The following is a 12,871-nucleotide window of genomic DNA, read 5'->3' on the forward strand; positions in this document are numbered from 1 at the left end:
TCTTTCCCCAAAACAAGGGGAGAAACAAAAATCACTGGTTCAAGAGAAAGAGTGAATGGATTTCCACCATTGCCCCCACTCTATAACTTTCTCTTAAGGCAAGTGACTTGTTCTGCCTACTGGTAGGGCCAATCTTGTTCAAAAGAGCCATGGTTCAGAGTATTTTTACAGCAATAGATTGTGGAATACCACTTCAAAGCAATGTACAAAAGATATGAAAATCTTCCATTAGGTCACCCCAGCCTTATGTTTATTCCAAGGACTGTTTGGCCAGCTTTGCAGGCCTCCACATTCTAGACAAATGCAGAGAAATCCTGCCCTCATATCTTTAGTCAATTTAGCAGATGAGAAAAGCTGAGACAATTAACTCGCTTTATTGCAACTTCTACAGTGAGTGTGACATTTACTGAGTAACAGAATCTTTGCTTGTTAAAGTGGGGAGGAGGGAGGAATCTTGTTCATTCTTAATATCCTTTCCTCACATTAAGCTATAATCTTCTGCTTGAAATATCACAACCATCTCCACAGCAACACCTTGTGTTGCCATTAGTAGCCGTACATATTCATAGTAATGTGGAAAACTATGCCCAATGATTACCATTTCTGACATACTTCTGAACATAAGCTAAATGGGTTGGGTAACCAACAAGTCACGCAAACAGCTGCCATAAGGGCATTCACAAGATGAGAAGCCTTTAACTGTCACTTTGGGAAACAGTCATTTCTGGGAGGGAGAGGGCTGAAAAAGAGGGCTTGTGATCACCACCGTGATCCCATGACACTTGCCATTATATGAGCACCATGACTTATAAGCTAGAGCAGTAAATAGACTTAAGGAGCATTACAACTCAGCAGCCACACTGCTGAAGAATTGACAGTGTCCTGTCAACAATCACCTGCAGAATTATATACACTCACTGGTACCATGCAAAGGGACTGACTGGGGCAGGAAAAGACTTACCTTTAATCTTAGCAACCCCAAATCCACAGCACAATGTTATTTTTATTTATATTTGTTATTAATCATTTTTAAGAAAAGAAGAAAGAGGAAAAGAAAAAGAGGAAAAGACACACAAAAAGATACAAAAAAGGGGGGAAAGAGGCAGAAAAGAATGAATGAAGCACAAAATAGATAAACAAGGAATTTACAATTTACTCCCTAAAGGAGAGAAGGGTAAGGGGATACGTGAGAGCAGTTTTCCGCATGAAGGGAAGTCACCAGGAGGAGGGAGTAGAATTATTCTCCTAGCACCTGAGGGCAAGACAAGAACCAGTGGGTGGAAGCTTTATAGAGAGAGATCCAAACTTGAACCAAGGAAGAATTTCCTGTCTGAGAGTTGTTAAGCAATGGGGCAGCTTGCCTCCTGAAATTGTAGGTGCTCCATCATTGGAGGTTTTCAAGAAAAGTCTGGACGACCATTTGTCCAGAATGGTATGAGGATTCCTGCACTGGGCAGGGAGTTGGACTAAAAGATCCCCAAGGTCCCTTTCAACCCTATGATTCTACAAGCATCATAAAATGAGGTTAAAATCTTCAATATTTCATTAACTAAAGTATTTTAGTTCCGTGAGTCATGCTGGCCACATGACCCGGAAGTGTCCTATGGACAACGCCGGCTCCAAGGCTTTGAAACGGAGATGAGCACTGCCCCCTAGAGTCGGACACGACTGGACTTTACGTCAAGGGAAACCTTTACCTTTACCTTAAAGTATTTTTATTTATTTATCAAATATGTATGGCTGCTCATCTTGCAAAAAAGTGACTCTGGGTGGTGTACAACACTTAATTAAAAAACCAATAAATATATTAAAACATTCATTATTAAAAGAACTATAAAAAGCACATGAACAAGAGTGGATGATGGGAGTAAGGGAGCCATGTCAGAATGGAGTCTGATTCTGAATTGGAGGATGGGGAGTTGGAGTTGAACGCTGGTAATAACGATAAAGGCAGGAAATTTGAAAAGTGAAGGAGAGACAAACTAAGAAATTTGACATCCTTCTGTCCTGCAGTAAGCAGAACCAAAGAGCTGAAGAACCCACTGGGAGGAACATCAATGACGGGACAACAGAGGACAAAAAGAACACGTGGGTGAAGAACCTCTCAGACAGGGAACTCACCCAGCCAGAGAGAGATGTCTTAGCCAAAGGTCTTAATTTTGCCATCACTCCCAAGCAGGTTCTGGTGGTGGAGCTCATTACGGCCACAGAATCTGCCATCCGTAACAACCATCTACCCATTGAAGAAGAAGAACTCCAGCTAAAAATCTCTGCAGTGCTGTCCAGTGCTTGACCGCCTCCCCCCAACCTCACCACCCAAGAGAGGAGAGCCCTGACAGCCCTCAGCAAAGATAAAACCATTACTATCCTGCCTGTGGACAAAGGAAGATGCACAGTTGTCCTAAACTCTGCAGACTACCACAACAAAATTACCTCACTCTTGGATGACCACCACGCATACGAAAAGCTGAAAAGAGACCCCACCAGCAATTACAAGAAAAAGGTGATAGACAACTTGAAACAATTGGAACAAGAGGGCTCCATCAATAGGGCAACCTACCACCATCTGTATCCTGGAGAAGCCATTCCCTGCATCTACAGATTCCCTAAGATCCACACGGAAGGGGCACCTCTCAGACCCATTATCAGCAGCATTAATTCAGTAACATATAACATTGCCAAACACCTTGCCACCATACTAGCACCTCTGGTTGGATACACTGACCACCACATTCATAACTCGGAAGAATTTGTTGCTAAAGCTAGGGTCCTGAAACTGGATACAGATGAAACCATGGTCTCCTTTGATGTTTCCTCTCTTTTCACCAGCATCCCCACCACTGATGCCCTAACTGCAGTTAGGAAGAGACTAGAAGAGGACAGCACCCTTGACAGGAGAAACAACCTCATCCTGAACCAGATCTGTCATCTTCTGGACCTGTGTCTCAACACCACTTACTTCTCTTACAGAAGTAAGTTCTCTTACGTCTACAGACAGAAACATGGCTGTGCCATAGGTTTCCCCATGTCACCCACTGTTGCCAACCTATACATGGAAGAAGTGGAGAAGAAAGCACTCAGCACATTCCAGGGAATGGCACCTACCCACTGGTTCAGGTATGTGGATGACACCTGGGTAGAAAGCAAGGCTCATGAGCTACAGGCTTTCACAGACCATATAAACACCATAGATGCAAACATTAGGTTCACCTAGGAAGACACCAAGGACAACAGGCTGACTTTCCTAGACTGTGAGGCTCTTATTGGGACTGGTAGCAAGCTAGAAATAGAGATTTACAGGAAACCCACACACACAGACCAGTACCTGATGTTTGACTCCCACCATCCACTGCAGCACAAACTAGGAGTCATCAGGACATTACTTCACAGGGCAGAAACCATCCCCACCTCCATGGATGCCAAAAAGAAAGAAAACCAGCACCTGAGGACAGGTGGGTATCCAAATTGGGCCTTCATTAAATCTAAGTCTACCCCCAGACCCAAAACAATGGCAGACAGGGCTGAGACCCAGAGTTAACGGAAAAACTTGGTCATTCCTTACATGGCCGGTGTGTTGGAAAGGATAAAACATATCTGGAAAACACCACCTGCCTGTATTTTTCAAACCCACTAACACTGAGACAGAGGCTTGTACACCCTAAAGATCCAACACCAAAACATAAGAGGAGCAACGTAGTGTATGCAATCCAGTGCAGTGAGGAGTGTTCTGAGCTCTACATTGGAGAAACCAAACAGTTTGGTCCAACACAGGAGGAGCAACACCACAGGACCAGAATCAGCAGTTCACCTTCATCTAAAAGAAAAAGGACACTCATCTTAGGACAATAAAGTTCACATTTTGGACAGAGACGACAGGTGGTTTGAGAGAGGGGATAAGGAATCCATTCATGCAAAAGTGAAAATCCTTCCCTCAATAGAGGCAGAGGCCTCAGACACAACTTGTCCCCCATTTTCATGCTGCTCCTTCATTAGTCCCCAGGAAAATTAAGACCACTTCACAAGTTTACCAGGAAGGCCACTCATAACAATACACTTGGGGATGAGTGAGGGATTTAGGAGTAAGACATCCCAAAGACAATCCACACCTCCATGGTACAATTAAGCCATTCAGGTGTAGGGACAATGCAGCCACCCTGGAAGACATATATGGGGTCCCCTCACCAACCTCTGCCCACACTGAAGAAGCTGCTTGGACAAGCAGTGAAACATTTCACCCAAAAAGAAAGAAATCCAGTTGCCATGACTCAACCTACAGACAATTCCACCTGGATGACTGAGAATCTTCATCAACGTATTTCCAATAAGAAGTATAGAGTATCCTTGCAACAGCTACTGTATGCAAAGCTTATTCAGTATACTTTGAGGTATAGTAATTTTTATAGAAAAATAGCAGGTTGTAAGGGAAATTCAACTTTTAGAATTGGTTTCATTCTATTATAAATAATTCTTCAAAATTACTGACCTTTACAACATTGCCACCAATTATGGAAAAAATATTCGATGTGATCAAATGGAGCCAATTTTTAAAGCAGCCTTTATCCCACCTTTCAGGTGGTGGTGGGTCAGAGGTCTCTTGGAATCAATAGCAGCAATCTTCTAGGGCAGTGTTTCTCAACCTTGGCAACTTTAAGATGGGTGGACTTCAACTCCCAGAATTCCCCAGCATGGCTGAACCTAAAGTTGCCAAGGTTGAGAAACACTGTTATAGGATGAGATTTTTGGCAGAGGCCTAATGATGCCAAATAGTGGTTGGGATGAGGTTTAGTGGCTAGATGATCTTTAATTATCCCTGGGCTTGCTCACAAAAATTGGTTCCATCATCCACTCAGACAGCAAACTCAAAATTATTATGTATGTACTATTAAAAGTATGACTTGCTTGTAGGACAAATAGCTTTCAAAGCAGCTTTCAATATAATAAAATTATGAAAAGTACAAGAAAAGATTGCTAACGTAGCTATTAACCAACAGCCTCAACAGGTAATAGACCTAGTTGGCCCTGGCTGATCTTGGAAGATGAGCAGGGTCATGCTTGGATAGCATTTGGATGAGGAACCATATGGGGATTCTTGTTGCTGGCTAGACTGAATTTAAAAAAAGAATCCAAGAAGAAGACACTTTCATAACTCTGCCAAGAAAACTGTGCATGTAAGGACTATGAGTCACACTTGACTCAAGGGTGTCTTTACCTTTTACCTTTTATTAAGCAACAAGACTAAAAAGGAAGGTCATAAAAACAGCACAAAGCAATAAAATGGGAAAGTTGAAGATAAAACATCTACTTCTTTAAAAAAACAGCAAAATAATAAAAATTAATAGCCAATTAAATGTAGTTAAAACAGGAGGACATAGAAAAGGAACAAGCAGATACTAAGCATTGCGAAAATTCCACCAGAAGGGAGATGAAAAAATATCTATTTACATCCTTAGAAGATGGTTCCTGGGTCACTAATTGCATCTCATTACCCTTTTTCTTTGAAAAGTTCAGTGCACACAAGGTACATTGAAACTACCACCAACCTGTTCTTCAAATGTAGATCTTTCCCACAGCTAAATTGACTGCACGGTCAGTGTAAAGCAAACCACTTCACTAACCTGGGCATCACCTTCCATAAGTCCCTTTTATGGAAAGCACACTGATCTAATGTCTTGGCAACTGCCCAGCATACAGTAGGTGCTATTCTGATATTTTTCTATTCTAAAGGAGGGCAGTTGGCAGCCCCTGCACTTAAAATATTCCAAAGCAAGGTGATAGCCCAGATGCGGTATGGGGCTGAGATTTGGTGGTAGGATGAGAAGGTCATTGCCCAGCTAGAAGTAGTCCAGAACAACTTTATAAGGAAGATCTTGGGCCTCCCCTAGGGCCTCCCTGCTGCCTGTTAAGGATAGAGGTAGGGCTACCTTCCATTGCCATCAGAATACACTTTGCATTGTTGGGCCACTATAAGAAACTAGAAAGCCTTCAAAAATCCCATCTTGCCAAACTCTGTTTTCTCCATTAAACAGCTGGGAATCAGTGGACTAAATTTTGGCACCCATTCTACAAATGTAGTCCCTACCACCTTTGGGAGAACTTAAAAGAAGAAAATATTAGAGACTGGCATTTTGAAAGAGATGCTAATAAAGATGCAACTGTTATACAATCATCCAAATTTTCATCTTGGTATCACCATTATAGAAAACATACAAGCCTCTCCCAGTATCTGGTTAACTTAACCAGTGCTTCACTGAGAAGGGCTTTAACCTCCCTTTGCCTGCAGACTTTTGCTCTGCTCTCATTTAAACTTAAGAAGGAATGCTTAAGTTCTTAGTTGTAGCTTTGGCTTTATTTTGTTGTAACCTTTTATATCTAATGGTTCTTTTATTACTCTATTTTATAATTTCACTATTTTATTGTTTTATTGCTATTCTATTTTACTGTATTTTACTGCATTCTTATGTTATGCCCTGTGGTTTCAGCAATAAACTTTACTTACTTACCTACTTACTTACTTACCACTTCACTATGAACAGTCATTTGTATGTATTTCCTCCACATCAGCCTTGCCCACAAGGCCAAATGCAAGAGTGGTGCTTCCTCTTCTTGGCATTCCAATGAGACAGTACAAAAGGTGAAGATCAGAAAAGTGGAAATGCTTTGCTATAAATTATATAAAGCAATTATTTCACCAGTAGTTGCAATTCTCTGAATTCACAGAACATAGGAAAGCAAAAGGAGTGGAACATGGGGTGTTGGTGAGCTATACGGACCCACTTGACTTGGACAGCAGCTTGGAAGGCATGGTGGTGCCAGCTGCATATGTCTGTATCACACAAGCACCACTATCCTGTCAAATCCAGGATTGGCATCCTCTGCCAGCTGCTTTCACTTAGTCTTCCTTTGCCAACTACTGCCTAACGAGATACATCAACACCAAGCTGGCACCAGGTCAGGCCGTGGAAAGCTGCAGTCATGTCTCTGAAGACCCACCACAGCTGACCGGATAGGTGGCCCATAAACCTTGGCAGCCTCTTATCTGCTTCTTAGTGATTTCCTTTCTCTTCTGATTGTAGCAGCCACTATTAAGACCATTAGATCTGGGCTGCAAAACCATTAGATCGCTGCAAAGAGTTTTCTGTATCTATTTGATGCCATCTAGTTGTCATCCACAGTTTTTCAGTCCAGATATGGTAACATTAGCCACCACATTTAAAACTGAATGCAGAGAGAATGATGCCCAAGCATCTATTGATGGCTGTTCTTGGGCTATGCCATCCAGCTGCTAGCTCCACAAACTAAAGCTGAGTTATGTGAAAAAGACTTGATAGTACAGTACATCCCTAATCTCACAAGAACTGGATTCATACAACCGACTAAACTAGACTAAAACGAGTAGTTTGTGATTCAAAGTGTTGGGGAAACCCAGCCATTGTCTCTGCATGTTGCCTGAACCAGAACAATTCCTTAAGCCATAGTATAAACTGGAGCAGAATTCCCCCAGAGATTCTTATGTCCCCCATCCTATCTGCCTTCAGGCCTATGAGCCCTAAAGATTTGGTTCTATGGAGCCCTTGGTGCTCTCTGAGCTTGATGGTTTGATTGAAGACATTTCATTACTCAACTACGTAACATCATCACTGATGATGTTACCTAGTCAGGTAATGAAATGACTGCAATTAAAACAGCCAAGTTCAGACAGCACCAAGGACTCCACAGTTCAGCCCTGAGCTACAGATATTCTCTTCTAAATTTGGTTTTCACCCAGCCTTGGATTAGGGTATCCAGCAGGCCCTTTTAGATTTATCTGTTCCCTTAGGGCAACTGGTTTTTTTCTTACATGTTATTCTCCTTTTGCTTTTAAAGCTGTAAAGTTGCCTTGAATAATTCTGGAATTGGGAGGCCTAGAAATTGGATGGATGGAGATAGAGATTATTGAGAGATGAGATAGAGATGATAGAGATGATAGAGAGAGAGAGGGAGAGAGAGACAGAGATTTGTTTGGACAGTGTTTTGATTACCTTGGCTTCAGGTTAAATTCTTCAGGGTCCTCAGGCAAGAGACAATCTTGCTAAACTGTGGCTTCACAAGAATTGGAGTGCCTTCTCTTTGTATTATCAGTAACAGCTGGGTAGGAGTACCTTTTTCTCCCAGTGGCAAAACCCTGTCTTGCATCAGTGGGTTCGAGTTGTGCTGTGTTTATAACAGATTTTTGCTTGCATTGAAGGAGCATCTCAATATCAATTAAACAAAGCAAATTATTTAGACACCATGGTGCCTCTTTATCCAGAGGCTAGCAAATATCAAGACATAGCCCCCTACTAGAAAACAAGTCTATCACGCCTGATAAAATATTTGGGCCAAGACTATCAGCTTCATCTCTTCTTTCATTGATAACCAATAGCAAAAGAGACACATGGTTGCCATGGGAAAGCTCTCATCTCTTTAAAAAAAAGCACTCTATAAGTAAAGCCAGCAGTCTTCTTTGTGCATAATACAATTCTGATCTGCACTGAAAAAGAATAACTGCTGCAGTTTAAAGATGGGAAGACCTGGAAAAAGAGGCAGGACCCTTTTTTTCCTTCTTTCTCCACTGACACTGCTCCATCTTTTTTACTACAGTATATAATATTTCCAGAAATGTGGAAGCTGGGGTGAGAGGTGGTGGTGGAAATAGAGTGGGATAAGCAGTATTTTTCTTTCTTTCAAATTTATCTCTCTCTCCCCCCTCTCCCTGCCATCCTGATCTCAAGTATAGATACAACATACTAGGAAAGCTGGTAGGGAATTATTAGTTGGATTGGATGTTGGTTCTTGACATTTATAGGTAAAAAAATTGTCCTTTATGATAGCCTTTCCATCTCTTATTTTAGTATTAACTTTCTATGTATGATTTCCAGACTTTAACAAGATAAAGAAAATTGGATTTATTTATATGGGGCTGGTATTAGAAGAGAAGAGAGCTGCCCTCTTGTGGAATATTTTAGTAGATTTCACTGCAGTACCAGTTTTTGAGCTGCCCATTTTCTCTTTTGGACCTCACCATATTTCCATTATTCTACAGCACATTCACTCTGCAGTGCCTTCCGGTGCTTATGACTGTGTCTACAGTGTTTTGCAAAGTAAATGATTTGTGTTCCAAAGAACAGAAGTTGGGAGTCAATTTAATAATGCAGAGGACTGCACCGCCTTGAAATGCATACAGACCTCTTGCTTCAGCATTTTATTTTAAACCTTTATATCCTGCTTGTTCTCTAGAGTTCTAGACAGCTCACTCCTGCAAATCAGATTTTAATAAACTGATGGAAAGGTCTGGTTCAGATTATTGGTAGAGCCACACCAAACTCCTATAGGAGTGGGTGGGGTCACAGGTAGGCAGCAGCCCCACAGGGATGACATAGTGCTGTTTAGTTGTATCTCTGCTATGCATTGTGGCACCTCTTTTTCACCCCAAGAAAAATATGACTGCATCATCTGCAACATAGACTCCGTGCTCATGAAAGAGATATAAACAGACACAATTCCTATCACATGAGAGCTCTGCCTACTCCAGAGATGATCACAGGAGAAAAACATTGAAATCACACCAAGCGTATCAGGAGAAGACTAAGAACTGCCCCATACGCAAGAGGCTGTTGGCACAGAAAGGACTGTAACATATACACCTTTCAAATATTTGAGTAACTTTGCAACACATGATCTTTAGAAGGGTCGTGGACTGCAAAGAAACCTAGAATCGTCTTTGTTCTTCAAGGTCAGCGCCACATACTAAGACAAGCCATTCTACACACACTTTTCTTCTCAGAGCTCAATTTCAGGAATTGGTTATTTGGAGACAACTAGAACAGAGGTGAATCTTTTCCCCTGCAGTGTCAATTTTATGCATTAAATTCCTTCACAGCTGTATTCCTTATACATGAAGTTCTAGTTGTATACACTTGCTGTTTCGAACACATAACAATAATTTCCCAGATAGGGGAATACTGAACAGGAATATTTGCAATTGCCTGGTTCTAAGGTCTGCTGGCTTCTTGCCTAAAATGTCCACACAGAAGATAAATTATAACATTTACATTTTATTTACATTTGCTAGAACATATATTGGAATCTCATATTGCCAGTCTGCTTCATTGTACATTAACAGTTCCACACACATATAAACAAACAGAAGTCTTGCATAAAAACACTCCATAGCCATACAAATATGCTCCATCAAAAAAAAGAACAGCTCTTTCCATCGCCTGACTATCCAATGGCTGATGGTTAAAGTTCTAACAGTCTTTATCAAACTACTCCAGTCAAATGCCCTTTAGGTGAGTTGGACTTCACCTCCCAGTACAGACTATCGATATAATGTACAGCTTGGTCCACAGGCTTTAACAATTTACCTCCTTGTAGTTGAAGTCAAATACCTCTGGAAGACACTAAACAGGGCAAGGCTTATCTAGAACATACAGAGGTGTAAATACATAGACACACTCATATACTGTACATATATACTGTATGCACATAACACAACACATATTCTGCACAGGCTGACTCCTGCTTTTTGATTTCAGCATTGCAAAAAGAAAATATTCCCAATATTACCTTGTTCAGATGGAGAGAAACTCCATACCTCACAGCTACAAGCCCCTCTTTAATAGAACTACATGCATGGACTGTAGCCTAAAGATGATAAGCCATGTACCTTTTACTGGGAGTAAGTTCCACCTGATCTTAATGACAGTTGGGGAGATGATCCATTGAATAGCCAAGCACTGACTGTTAGCGGATGGCAGGATAGGATGTGTTATACCTATTGGTAAATAAATATGCCAACCTGTCTTCTTTAATAAAAAGCTGGCTAAACAAAAAGCAGGTGTTCATCTTGCCACTGTGTCTATTCAACGATTTTGGATAGCACCAGCTCCATCTGGAGCACAGACATGGGGGAAGCATTAGTTAATGGAATGGAATGGAATGGAATTCCTAGAATTGAGCATCCATATCTGATGCTTGGATCTCAAGACAGAGTTGATTTTCATTACGTACTATCCAACCTATTTCACAATCTCCTTGGCACAAGTGATAGAGGTGGACCTAAACATGATGTAAAGGACCTCCCAACAGTTGCCATCTTTGGTACATTGGTATTAATATTACCTATTAGATGTCACTCAGTATTTCATACTTGTTATGTCACATGTGGACCCGTCTCAAATAATGTCTGAATAGCATGTATAGTAGAGCTACTTTGGATCTAGTTTTCTATACTGTCTACTTGATCGTACTGGAAATTGCGGCTACTTATAACCTCCGTGGAGTGGAGAACAAAGAAAGATTGACTTCTGAGAATAATGGAACTAATGGTCCTTTGCAGTCTCTTGGGGATTTTTCCTCAGAGTCTGTAGTGGCATGCGGGAAAGACCTTGAGAGACTGGGCAAAGGGGCACTGCCAAGGGAAGGGTCAGATAAGAGACAGCATAGCCTGCAGCTGGATAGTGCATAGGGCAAAAGGCTCACAAGAGACCCTCCCTACGTTCTTGAGCCGTAAAGGAGACTGGGGGAGGATTGTACTTTCAGACTTGCAAGATTCTGTCAATGTAGCTTTACAGTAAAGTAGAATTAACTCATCTGGTTGTGATTCCTATCTGGTTTACCCCACAAGGCCAACATCAATCTTGCAAGTCTGAAAGCACAATTCTCCCCTGTCTCCTTTACAGCCCAAGAAATTTTTCTTGGAGAGTCTTTTCTGAGCCTCTTGCCCCACCCACTGTCCAGCTGCGGGCTATTCTGTCTCTTATCTGACCGTTCCCTTGGCAGCGTCTCTTTGCCCAGTCTCCCAAGGTCATTCCCACATTTGGTAAGAGTCTTACCAAACCTTAGGTTCTGACCAGAATCAGAGGATGGTGGTTTGCTATGTGAAATTTATTGTGCATTTTTCAGATAATTGCACACGCATTCCAACTTAGAAGTACTAAGTTTTGATAAAATCTAAAATAAAAGGAACTACAAAACAATCTTGTTAATGTTGCCATGGTCACCTGTCAGCTTATACAACCCAAGCAGACAAAAAGCTTGGGAGATTTCATTCCATCTCTTGTCCTTGGCCATTATGGCTTTTGAAATTTGCCAATGCTGGGCTTGGAAATATGGATCCTTTTAGAAGACATATGAAAGAGACAGTGATCATGATTTAAAAAAAATAAAAACCAAATTTATATTCAATTATTTTAGTAATCACTGTCTACATTCTAATTTTCTACTGGGGATAAATTACTGGAAATGTATGGTGGCTTCCAATTACAAGCAGTACTGAAGATTCTGATCATTCAGATCTATTCCTATCTGGCTTCAAATCCACTTGGCAGATGGAAAGAGCCTTGATCACTCTGAAAAATTACTTACGCTATAGAGCAAATCATGTCCTTCTGCTAGGTTTCCTGCACTTCTCAGGCACTTTCAATATGATCAACCACAATTTCCTTCTGAACAATTATCTGCCTGAATTTGGAAGGCACAGTATTAGAGTGTATCAGGATGGGAAACAATTTTAACTGGAGAAAAGTGTCAAGAAGAGTCAGTCAAACAAGCAGACTGCAATGTAATAATCATCATTCAGTTGTGGGAGCCCTAGCCACAATTTCTGTTTTAAATGGAAGGTAATCCTCCACAAATATTTCTAACAGGGCACATAGGGTTGTCTGTGGAAAGCACTTCACAAAAAAAAAATAATAATCAGGCAATAATATTCAAGTTCCTCAATCTGATACGCTCATAATTTTGAGCAGGACTGGACCACCTCACTCAAAGTGGGTGCTGCTCTGTCTTGAAGCCCTTCCAACACCTACCGCAGCCACAGGTAATGACACCATGGCACTCATTTCTCCAC

The 12,871-nt window shown here is 41.3% G+C and overlaps 1 pseudogene; it reads left to right on the forward strand.

Annotated features, from left to right (window-relative positions):
• Nucleotides 1-1,886: 1,886 nt before the first annotated feature.
• LOC134494557 (uncharacterized) lies at nt 1,887-3,993 on the forward strand (annotated as a pseudogene).
• Nucleotides 3,994-12,871: the final 8,878 nt, after the last annotated feature.

The sequence above is a fragment of the Candoia aspera genome, chromosome 3, assembly GCF_035149785.1.
Source record: "Candoia aspera isolate rCanAsp1 chromosome 3, rCanAsp1.hap2, whole genome shotgun sequence".
NCBI classification, from domain to species: Eukaryota; Metazoa; Chordata; class Lepidosauria; order Squamata; family Boidae; genus Candoia; species Candoia aspera.